Raw genomic sequence first — 12,495 nt, 5'->3', positions numbered from 1 at the left:
TAGCTGGGCATTGGGCAGGAGCCTATAATCCCAGCTACTTAGAAGGCTGAGGCAAAAGAATCACTCAAGCCCAAGAGTTTGAGGTTGCTGTGAGCTGTGACGTTATGGTACTCTACAGAGAGTGACAAAGTGAGACAAGGAAGGAAGGGAGGGAGGGAGGGAGGAAGGAAGGAAGGAAGGCAGGCAGGCAGGAAGATTATTCTGTGTTTGGCACAGGCTTGCCTCAGGGTACAGGTGTCTGAAGATTTAGGGTTTCCTACCTATTTTGCTGCAAATTAATTCTCTGACATTAGACAAGCCATTATATGTATCTGGCCTCAGTTTCCTCTGAAAAATGAGCATCTCCTGAGCTCTAAGCCACTCTAGCTCAATGTTTTATAAATGCTACTTGTCTGGCATTATTATATGTGACAAGTCAAAAAGAAGGGAACATGAGGCAGTGACTCTCATGCCTACAATCCCAGCACTTTGGGAGGCGGAGGTAGGAAAACTACTTGAGGCCAGGAATTTGAGACCAACCTGAGCAATGTAGTGAGATTAAAAAATTAAAAACAAGGCCTGTCTCTATTAAAAAATTTAAACAAGGCCAGGTGTGGTGGCTCACGCCTGTAATTCTAACACTCTGGGAGGCTGAGGTGGGTGGATTGCTTCAGCTCATGAGTTTGAGACCAGCCTGAACAAAAGCCACCCTGTCTCTACTAAAAATAGGGGGAAAAAAAAAAAGGCAAGAGGATGGCTTGAGCCCAAGAATTGGAGGTTCCTGTGAGCTATGATGCCATGGCATTCTACTCTCAAGAGCTTGAGAATCTGTCTCAAAAAAAAAAACCCAACAGTAATTAAATAAACCAAACAAAGGAGGCTATTGGAGCCTCCTTTAGCCTCTAAAAGCTCTAGCACAGATATAGAGATTTGGGGAACTATTCAGTGTAGGAGGCTATAGTTGAAGCCTTGGGTATGATTCCAAGTTTGTTATCAGAAGAGAAGGTAGCCAGAAAAGGAACCTGGGATAAATTAACATTTAGAGAACAGGTAAAGGAAGTGGAGATAACACAGAGGCATACTGGGGAGACCAGGAAGGAATGGGGGAAGAGAGGAGAGAAGGAGATGATGTTGAATATATACTGACACCAATATAAAAATACGATCAAAAAATGCTCCCTGGAAGATGGGCACAGTGGCTCATGCCGGTAATGCCAGCACTCTGGGAGGCTAAGGTGGGTGGATTGCTCGAGCTCACGGGTCTGAGACCAGCCTGAGCAAGAGCGAGATTCCGTCTCTAAAAATAGCCAAGCATTGTGGCAGCGCCTATAGTCCCAGCTACTCAGGAGGCTGAGGCAGAAGAATCGCTTGAGCCCAGGAGTTAGAGGTTGCTGTGAGCTACAATGCTACAGCACTCTATCGAGGGTAACAAAATGAGACTCTGTCTCAAAAAAACAAAAGAAAACCCACTCAGTGGGTTTCGCAGGAAGATCATCAGTGGCCTAGTTAGGAACAGTTTTAAAGTAACAGTGAAAGAAGAAGACAGATTATTCAGGGTGCTTAAGAATGAATAAGAGGTGCAGTGTGAGCAACTGAGTTCTTTCTTATGTTTTGTTATAAAGGAAATGTGAGGTGGTGCAACATCGATAGAAGGACAGAATCAAGGAGGGTGAGTCTTTTTCCTTCTTTCTAACTTTTTTTTTTTTTTGACAGTCTCTCTGTCACCCAGGCTAAAGTACGGTGGCATCATCATAGTTCAATGCAACCTCAAACTCCCAGGCTGAAGTGATCCTCCTGCCTCAGCCTCCTGAGTAACTGGACTACAGATATGTACCACCATACTCAGCTAACTTTTTAACCTTTTGGAGAGATGGGGGTCTTGCTATATTGTCCAGGCTTTATTTTTCTTAAAAGATAGACAAATAAGCTCAGCGCCCATAGCTCAGTGGTTAGGGTGCCAGTCACATACACCGAGGCAGGTAGGTTCGAACCCAGCCCAAGCCTGCTAAAAAACAGTGACAACTGCAAAACTTAAATAAATAAATAAATAAAAATAGCTGGGCATTGTGGCAGGTGCCTGCAGTCCCAGCTACTTGGGAGGCTGAGGCAAGAGAATCACTTAAGCCCAAGAGTCAGGGGTTGCTGTGAGCTGTGACACCATGGCATTTGACCGAGGGCAACATAGTAAGACTCTGTCTCTAAAAAAAAAAAAAAAAAAAAGGAAGAATATATAAGTTATAGAGAAAGAGCTATTAGAAAGAGGTTGAAACACTGATCAACAAATACTGAGAGGTTCCTTTGTTCAAAGCACTGCTTCGGGGTAGAGCGGGATCCCAATGTGGCATGGTCATGAAGTTTAAGGTTTCTTCCAGTATAGAGAGATATCAAAAACTAATTTTATAATTAGTGGGATTTAATTACAAGTTTAATGCAGGGGACTGAAAGCTCTAACAGACTTTGGTAGGGCCTCAGAACTGTATGAAGCCAGAGAGTGCCCTTCAGTGGTTAGCTTCAGGGTTTCCCAGTCTGTGCCAGGAATGTGGTACTTGCCCTTGATTGGTGAGGCTTTATGAGTGTGGAAATGCTTATCCTTAGTCCTTGAGGCAGCCTGGCAGAGCTTATGGGAACCAGAAGCCCCAAGCAAGTCACCTTGAATAGGCAAACAATCTTTTTACCCCACTGTACTGAACAAATATTATCATTTTCTGTGTTTGTCAAGATATATAAAACGTTGAAAGCACTGCAGGAAGTTAACCTTTTTTTTTTTTTTGAGACAGAGTCTCAAGCTGTCACCCTGGGTAGGGTGCCGTGACATCATAGCTCATAGTAACCTCCAACTCTTGGGCTCAAGTGATCCTCTTGCCTCAGTTTTTCTATTTTTAGTAGAGACTGGGTCTCAATTTTTGCCCAGGCTGGTCTCAAGCCTGTGAGCTCAAGCTATCTACCCACCTCAGCCTCCCAGAGTGCTAGGACTACAGTTGTCAGCCACTGTGCCCCTGCCCCCCCCCTAAGTTAACCTTTTGACAGTGAACAACACGTATAGGCATTCAAACCAGACGACGCCTGTAAGCATGTTTCTGTAGGACTGTTTTGGTTCTAGGCTGCCTCTCTGCAGTCAAAGGGTTGATGATAACCTTTTTTTCTAAGAAAGAAGATAAAGATGTCTTGACTATTAAAAAAAATCAATTCTGATCTTGACTATAAAAAAAGCAAAGGAAAGAAGGGTAGGTAGGTACAGATGTTGGGGGAGCACCAGGAAGATACAGGGCTCTAGCTTGCTGACCTCTACATTTCTTTCTGTGCAGGAGTCAAAGAAAAGATGTTCTAGTGTATCTCCCCACTACATTCAGTCACTGCTTATTTCACACCAGGTACCATTCATCTAAGTATTCACTTGTATTAACCCATTCATCCTTCAAAACCATCCTACGGGCCGGTATTATGAGTCCCAGTTTTCGAGATTAAGTGATTCGTGCAAGGACACAACAATGGAAATGCTGCAAGAGGGTCTGGCTCCAGGGTCCAAACTCTTGGCCACTACTCTATGCTGCCTCCTAAGCTCTTTGCTGAGAGGGATGAGAGTTGGAGAAAGAATTTTCACAAAGACATTCCGAGTTGCCACTACAGGAATGGAAGGCACATATTCTGAAGTTAATATAGACTACAGTCCCAGCTCCACCAGTTATTAGTCAGATATGAGTCTGTAAAAGTTAACTCCTCCAGGCCTCAATTTCCTCAACTATAACATGAGGACAACAGAATCTACACGTTAATAAGACTGAAAGGCATAAAGCATGCACAGTTCTTAGACCCTAGGACAGATGAAGTACTCAGAGACATTTGCCACTCTAAAGGTGGAGGAAGTTATCTGAAGAAATGTAGAATATGCCAGGCAGTGCTGTGAGTCAGGAGACAGGGGAAAGGCGTTTTTCTAGTGGTGTCAATTTCCACAGTTTTGTGATTTTTTTCTTTCCAGGAGTGCCTGAGAGAAGGTTGATGGTTCAAATATCTTAGATCTGGGATGAAATAGAAAAGGAGGGTAAAAGGAAGCAAAGATTTAGGCTACCAAGTATTTATTGATCAGTAATCAATTAATCAATAAAAGATACTTGAATAAATGCCTTGCAGTACTATTAACCTAACTTATGCAACTTTTAAAAGTTTCAAGAGGTGCCCATAGCTCAGTGGGTAGGGCACTGGCCACATATTTAAATATTGAGATTTAAATCTCAGAGGTGGTGGGTTTGAACCCAGCCTGGGCCTGCCAAACAACAATGACAACTACAACACCAAAATGGCCAGGCATTGTGGCAGGTGCCTGTAGTCCCAGCTACTTGGGAGGCTGAGACAAGAGAATTGCTTAAGCCGAAGAATTTGAGATTGCTGTGAGCTGTGAAGCCACAGCACTCTACCCAGGGCGACATAGTGAGACTGTTACCAAAAAAAAAAGTTTCTACAGAAAATGTACTCAGAATTTATCTTGAGATGGCAGAAGACATCACTCTCAGGAAGAAACAACAGTATTCCAAAAGGAAAGAGCATGGAAGGGAATCAGGAAAGGGTCCTCAGCAGAGTGCAAAGGTTCCTCTTGGCCTAATTTTCCTTCCCTACTCCCCATAACTGCTTTTCTTTTCTAACTTTGAGCCTAGATAATAAAGAAAAAAGCCATGAACAACTGAAGAACAGAAAAGCCTAAAGAATTTGTCTTAGAAAAAATGCTAAAATTCAAATTTTCTTTCTTTCTTTCTTTCTTTTTTTGAGACAGAGTCTCACTTTGGCACCCTCAGCAGAGCGCTATGGCATCACAGCTCACACCAACCTCCAACTCCTGGGCTTAGGCAATTCTCCTGCCTCAGCCTCCCAAGTAGCTGGGACTACAGGCGCCCGTCACGATGCCCAGGTATTTTTTGTTGCAGTTTGGCCAGGGTCAGGTTCAAACGCACCACCCTTGGTATATGGGGCCGGCACCCTATTCACTGAGCCATAGGTGCCGCCCTAAAATTGAAATTTTCTTGGGCATTTCCTCATAAGGGCCTGTGAAAGGGGCAGAATAAGTCAAGAAATTGCCGGTCCAGGGAGCAGCTTTGGTGGGAGGTGGGGGAGGGGACACAGTGGAAGAAATACAGGGAAGTCAGGTTAGGTGAAAGAGTGACTGAAGGGATGAGTACTTGATTACTAGAGGAGAGGGAAAGGAAAAGAATAAAACCACTAGACACAGTGGTGGGGAAGGGGCCACCCTGGGCCTATATTCCTAGTGTCAACAAAGACAGCCAGCTGCTGCTTCTGGTTCCTCTTTACACCCTGGCAAACTCTTGAATAACTAGCCGGTGGCCTCTATTTTTAAAGATTAAATAAAAACAACCCACACCCTTCAATGCAGGCTTAGCAAAAGAATAAATGTTAAACGTTAATATACTCTTAAGAAGAGAGGATATTGAGGAAGGGTGGAGAAGCAACTAACCAACAGGAAAAAATTCCTGAAGCTGTAATTTGTAATAGAAAGCTATCTATGGCATTTCAGTATTACAGGAGCTGATATTCAGAGCAGGCAAGAAAGTCCCTCAAAGTAAAGTGAAACAAAGGAACAGTATGAACTGCTTACAGGTTCTTATAAATGACTTGTAATGGTATAAATACCTACCCACCAATGGTTAGGAGAGATAGCTTTTGGTTTGGCTGATATATAGACACTTTCTCTCTTTCTGTAACTTGTTTATCTTGTCCTCCTAGAGATATTTAAATCTCCGATATCACTACAGAAAAATCTACTTCTTTCCTGCAGTTTCAGTTGTGGGGCGGGGGAGGAACAATCCTAAAATAGCAAAGACAACAATGCGAGGAATAGCACTTCAGAGTTCTAACGGGTATTTCCTGTACTTCACTCAATGTACTAATCACAATCAAAACTAGGAATTACAAGGAAAAAAACACTACTCCCAATAATAACAAAAACACTACACACTATTCTTTTTCTGCTGTCACTCCCCCAAAGAACAAAACACCACCACTTGTCTGAGTATTATTAAAAAATAACAAATTTTCAAGGCTATTAATACATGCATACATGGAAATGTGTATATTAATGAGTCTAAGCATGATTTACAATAACAGTAATGGTAGTAATTTAAAAAAAATTCTAGAACAAAAACTAGAAATAATCAAATGTAATATTTGCTCAACTACATTTAGGTATAATAGCTAGATCCTTAAAGTTTTTTTAAGCATTATTAAAATTATTACATTAAAAACACTTCATCACGAATTGGGAATACTATTTCCTATATCTTTTCCTATTTGTAACAAATATTTTTGTAATGTAATTTTTTTTCCAGAATAAAGAATGGAAATATTTTTGTAATGTAGTTTTTTTCCCCAGAATAAAGAATAAAAAATTGCATTTTTAAAGAATGCAAAAGCAGGACAGCGCCTGTGGCTCAGTGAGTAGGGTGCTGGCCCCATATACCGAGGATGGTGGGTTTGAACCTGACCCCGGCCAAACTGCAACAAAAAAATAGCTGGGCATTGTGGTGGGCGCCTGTAGTCCCAGATACTCCGGAGGATGAGGCAAGAGAATCACCTAAGCCAAGAGAATCACCTAAGCCCAAGAGCTGGAGTTTGCCGCGAGCTGTGAAGTCAGAGCATGCTACCAGGGGCACAGAGTGAGACTCTGTCTCTATTAAAAAAAAAAAAAGCAAAAGCAGAGGAAACATTATTATAAAAGCCAAGTATAAATTAACAACAACAACAAAAGCTATATATAAGCAGTTTGTGTGCCAAGAGGTTTGAGAAAAGTGGCCTCCATCACTCCTTCTTGTCTGCTGAGCCATCAATTACTCAGAATAAAGACCACCTTTACTAGTCCTGTCACAGTTAGGTATGGCCAAATAACTAGGTTCTCGCCAATGTAATATCAACAAAACAGTATGTGCAACTTCCGGCTCTTGCCTGTAAAAGGAAAAGGCATAACCTCCTTTCACTGTCTCTTCCTGATGGCTAAAATCATCCATCTTGGTCCGTGAATGGGTTGAAAACCAGACCCAAGGATGAAGGAACAGGATAGGAAGTGCCTAAAGCCCGATGCCCTCATGAAGGAGAACTGTCATATTAGTTCAGAATATTACATGACATAGAAATAAACTTCCATCTTGTTCAAGTACCCATTGTTTGCAGTCTCTACGTGTACTGGAACCCATAATCCAACAAATACACAGTAAATGAAGCCATTTTCAGTCTGCTGTTGCTACTTGGGCTCCCCAACAGAATCACATGCCACGGTATTAAAACTTCTAAAAGCAAATTTAATTCTTATGTAAGTCAGACAAACTTCTTATAAACCTTTTATTGTAAATCCTCCTGATAAGGCTTTTTTCACACTCAGTTTTTGATTACGTAAATAAGATTTTCACCTAGGCTAAATTCTTACAAAGTAAATAACAATTTGCTTATTTGAAATCAGAGTACTACAAAGAAACTTTTTAAACTAATGTAAAACAAGAATTACGAGTCTTGAACTAGGGTGGCACCCGTAGCTCACTGAGTAGGGCACCAGCCACATGCACCAGAGTGGTTGGTTCAAACCCAACCCAGGCCTCCTAAAACAAAAAAATAACCGGGCGTTGTGGCAGGTGCCTGTAGTCCCAGCTACAAGGGAGGCTGAGGCAGGAGAATTGCTTGAGTACAGGAGTCTGATATTGCTATGATGCCACAGCACTCTACCAAGGGCGAAATATTAAGACTCTATCAATAAAAAAAAAAAAAATTTTTTTAAAGACTTTTGAACTAGTTGATCAATAAACTGTATGAATTAATATTTTTGAAACATGTTATTTCCATGAAGGGTTTCAGCATAATCAAAGGGCTTTTCTAAACTTTGCCTGTGTTTATTTTTATTCCTGAAGTTAAAACAGCTACTTGGGGCTTGGCGGTTAGGGTGCTGGCTACACACACTGGGGCTGGTGGGTTCAAACCCAGCATGAGCCTGCTAAACAAAAAAATTGCCAGGCATTGTGGCAGGCGCCTGTAGTCCCAGCTACTTGGGAGGCTCAGGCAAGAGAATCGCTTAAGCCCAGGAGTTTGAGGTTGCTGTAGGCTGTGATGCCACGGCACTCTCCTGAGGGCGACACAGTAAGACTCTGCCTCAAAACACACACACACAATGCTACTTGATATACTAAGAGTTTCCCTAACAAAATATTATTTAAATAAACTATCAGCTAAAAATAGATGAGTGAAGCCAGGTGAGGTGGCTCATGCCTATAATCCTAGCATGCCTGTAGGCCAAGGCAGAAAATCCCTTGAGTTCAGGACTTCACGACCAGCCTGAGCAAGAACAAGACTCCATTACTACTAATAACAGAAAAAAATAGCCAAAGGGTCATGGCAAGCAACTGCATTTCCAACTACTCAAGAGGCTGAGGCAGGAGATAGTTGGATCCTGGGAGTATGAGGTCACTATAAGCTTGGCTGACACCATGGGACTCTAGCTTGGGCAATAGAGTGAGGCGCTGTCTTAAGTAAATAAATACATAAAATAAAAATAGATGAGTGAACACAAATTCCAATTACTAATTTGCTAATTTTTTTTTTTTTTTTTTTTTGTAGAGACAGAGTCTCACTTCATTGCCCTCTGTAGAGTGCCCTGGTGTCACACAGCACATAGCAACTCCAACTCCTGGGCTCAGGCGATTCTCTTGCCTCAGTCTCCCGAGTAGCTGGGACTACAAGCACCAGCCACAAAGCCCAGCTATTTTTTGGTTGCAGTTTGGCCGGAGCTGGCTTTGAACCCGCCACCCTCAGCATATGGGGCTGGTGCCCTACTCACTGAGCCACAGGCGCCACCCTAATTTGTTAATTGTTAAAAGACTACAGCCTGAAAATAAGCAAACTGTGTAAGAAATGATATTCTGGTTTGGTTTCCAGACTAAGAGCTTATACCATAGCTATTAGTAATTCTAGGAAATTCTCCAAGCTCCTCCAGAACAACGATGCTTTAACTGATTATACTCAATCATACCTCAGTGTAAGACTGTATTTGAACAAAAAACCCTCACCTTAGTCAAAAGATCTGAACGCTACTGAACAGTTTTAAGATTATAGCTAATACCTAGAGTGCTGGTCTTTTCAGTTTTTTGTTTCTTTTTTGTTTTTGAGACAATCTCACTTTGTCACCCTTGGTAGAGCACCGTAGCTTCATAGCTCATGCAGCCTCAAACTCTTGGGCTCAAGTGATCGATCCCCTTGTCTTAGACTCCAAAGTAGCTGGGACTACAAATGCCCGCCACAACACCTGGCTTTTTTTTTTTTTTTTAAGAGATGGGGTATCGCTCTTGCTTAGGCTGGTGTCAAACTCATGAGCTAAGGCAATCCACTGGCCTCAGCCTCTCTCTCAGAGTGCTGGGATTACAAGCATGAGCCACTGTACCCAGACCAGTTGAGACTCAGTAGAGTGCTGCACCATCAGGCTAGCTCATAACAATGTCAAAGTCCTAGGTTCAAGTGATTCTCCTGCCTCAGCCTCTCCAATAGTTGAGACTATATTCAGAACATTTTTTTCTTAATGTGTAAAAATATCTAGATCTTCTACATTTCTGTGATGCTCTTGAAGTCAGAGAAATCCAGATTCTAAGCCTGGTTCATCACTTATTAGCAATGTCTCTTTGGAAGAGCCATGATGTCACAGCTCACAGAAACCTCAAACTCTTGGGCTTAAGCAATTCTCTTGCCTCATCCTCTCAAGTAGCTGGGACTACAGGTGCCTGCCATAATGCCCGACTATTTTTAGAGGCAGGGTCTTGCTCTTGCTTAGGCTGGTCTCAAAAGTGTGAGCTCAGACAACTCACCCGCCTCGGCCTCCCAGACTGCTAGGATTTTATAGGCATTAGCCACCGCACCCAGCCCTTGAGTACTTGTCCTTTCAATACTAGAAAAGGAATATTGTGTAAAGGAAAGGAAGAAAATAAATCACTGAAAAGACCCCACATGATTTGATGAAAAATATCCTTAAAGAAAATTCGGGGGAGTGGGTCTAAGTCTCACTCTGTTGCTCCAGGCCAGAGTGCTGCACCATCAGGCTAGCTCATAACAATGTCAAAGTCCTAGGTTCAAGTGATCCTCCTGCCTCAGCCTCTCCAATAGTTGAGACTATATTAAAAATATCTAGATCTTCTACATTTCTGTGATACTCTAGAAGTCAGAGAAATCTAGATTCTAAGCCTGGTTTATCACTTATTAACGGTGTCTCTTTGGAAGAGTTAAAGTTTCTGCATCTGTTTTTCCCATCTGTAAAATGAGGAAAGCTGTAGTTAGTTGTCTAATAAGATTGTTACCAAGATGAAGTGAGATAGATTAAGTATGCAAAGCTCCTCAGAGTTCCTGATACAAAGTGGACACTTAATGTTAGTTCCTCTCCACCCACTCTGTGATTACCAACATCCATCAAGACCTCAGAAACAAATAACAATGAAATGATTTTGATGTAGGTTGTATGTCTTTTTGCAATGTGTAACACTTATGTTGAAGATCAGCTAAAAACACCTCCTTGGATGAAACACACATTTTTAAATACAATTACTATGTCAAATCATGGCTGCCTAAAAGAGACTGTCATCTAGAAAACAGGCTACATTAGTGGGTATGTGAATACAAACTTCTAAGTCATTTATAAGAATATTTAAGCAAAAAAAAAAAAAGGCTTAGTGCCTGTAGAACAATGGTTAGGGCGCCGGCCATACGCACGGAGGCTGGCAGGTTAGAACCCGGTCCAGGCCAGCTAAACGACAATGACAACTGCAAAAAAAAAAAAAAGCCAGGCATTGTGGCAGGTGCCTGTAGTCCCAGCTACTTGGGAGGCTGAGGCAAGAGAATCGCTTAAGCCCAAGAGTTTGGGGTTGCTGTGAGCTGCGACGCCACAGTACTCTACTGACGGCAATATAGTGAGACTCTGTCTCCAGGAAAAAAAAAATCGTCAAGCAATTTATCATATTTCTTTCTATTCATTACATAAAATGATTACCTTATCTCCTATGCATCTGAAATGATATCAGCTATGTACCACCCTTAGGAGAACTGGAAAGAATCACTCAATTTTTTGTGGAGCTTAATCATCTTGCAGAATTCTCACTGATATATACTCTTTTTAAACAGAAAATTTACAAAAATTGACTACATACCAGATCATAAAGCAAGTTATAAAAATTTCAAATAACTGGCATCATACAAACCATTTAATTGATAAAAGATACTTTTTTTTGAGACAGAGTCTCTCTATGTCACCCTGGGTAGAGTGCTGTAGCATCATAGCTCACAGCAACCTCAAACTCTTGGGCTTAAGCGATCCTCTTGCCTCAGCCTCCACAGTAGCTGGGACTACAGGCGTCCACCACAACATCCAGCTGTTTTTTTCCTTTTCAAGACACAGGGTCTGGCTCCTGCTCAGGCTGGTCTTGAACTTGTGAACTCAACCAATCCACCTGCCTCAGCCTCTCAGCGTGCTAAGATTACAGGTGTGAGCCACCATGCCTAGCCCCTAAAGATATCTTTTTTACTACTGTGCCACTTACTCAGATAATGTATACAGCACATGTAATACATAGATACTGCCATTTGACATTACTATCTCACAAAGAAATGAAACAAGGCTGGATGTGTGCACACTGCCAACAAATTTCCTAATTCAGTTTAACACAGTTCTCAAAAACCATACATAAATCAATCATATTTAGGAGCATCAGGGATTTTGCTATTTAAAAGATTCATAGAGGCTCGGTGCCTATGGCTCAAACGACTAAGGCTCCAGCCACATACACCTGAGCTGGTAGGTTCAAATCCAGCCCAGGCCTGCCAAACAACAATGACGGCTACAACCAAAAAATAGCTGGGTGTTGTGGTGGGTGCCTGTAGTCCCAGCTACTTGGAAGGTGGAGGCAGGAGAATCACTTGAACCCAGGAATTGGAGGTTGCTATGAGCTGTGACGCCACAGCACTCTACCCAGGGCGACAGCTTGAGGCTCTGTCTCAAAAAAAAAAGAAAAAGAAAAAAGAAAAGATTCATAGAGTACATCTTTTTGTACTACAAGTAATTATTGCCTCTCTGCACTTAGTTTTTTCAAAAGCGTATTCTGTATTTAGCATCGTATTCAATAACCACTGCCATCTGAAAGAGTACACTCCAGCAGGAGACTGCATGAGATGTGAAACAATGCAGAGAAAGGAATTTGGTGTGCTGGTCAGTGCCAAGGTCAACATTTCCCCAAAGTGTTCTTCTAATTCAGCAAGCCAAAGTCTGGAACCAGTCCCTGGCTTTATCATCATTGTGAACTTATCCTCGAGCAGTTCCCGAGAAAAAGCACCAGCAGTAAAAAATGGCTTCAATCACCTGAGGTGAACAAGTAGTTTAAGAATCTAAAAGACAACCAATCAGAGTCTTCCTCAGTACTAAAATGGAATGCCAAGTCATACCTCTCCCCTCTCCTTTCCAGGCTTAATATCATGAAATGACTTGGGCCTTTGTTTAAAAGA

General features: G+C 42.0%; 1 protein-coding gene across 2 annotated transcripts in view; it reads right to left on the bottom strand.

Moving 5' to 3' along the window:
* Window positions 1-12,495, bottom strand: part of DIP2B (disco interacting protein 2 homolog B) — a 264,125-nt gene that overhangs the window by 142,034 nt on the left and 109,596 nt on the right. The gene's annotated exons all lie outside the window — the stretch shown is intronic.

This window comes from Otolemur garnettii, unplaced genomic scaffold, assembly GCF_000181295.1.
Source record: "Otolemur garnettii isolate 467f Iridium unplaced genomic scaffold, OtoGar3 scaffold00043, whole genome shotgun sequence".
In the NCBI taxonomy this organism is placed as follows: domain Eukaryota; kingdom Metazoa; phylum Chordata; class Mammalia; order Primates; family Galagidae; genus Otolemur; species Otolemur garnettii.
Note: the sequence above shows the minus strand (reverse complement) of the source record. Positions and strands in the feature narration are given on the sequence as shown.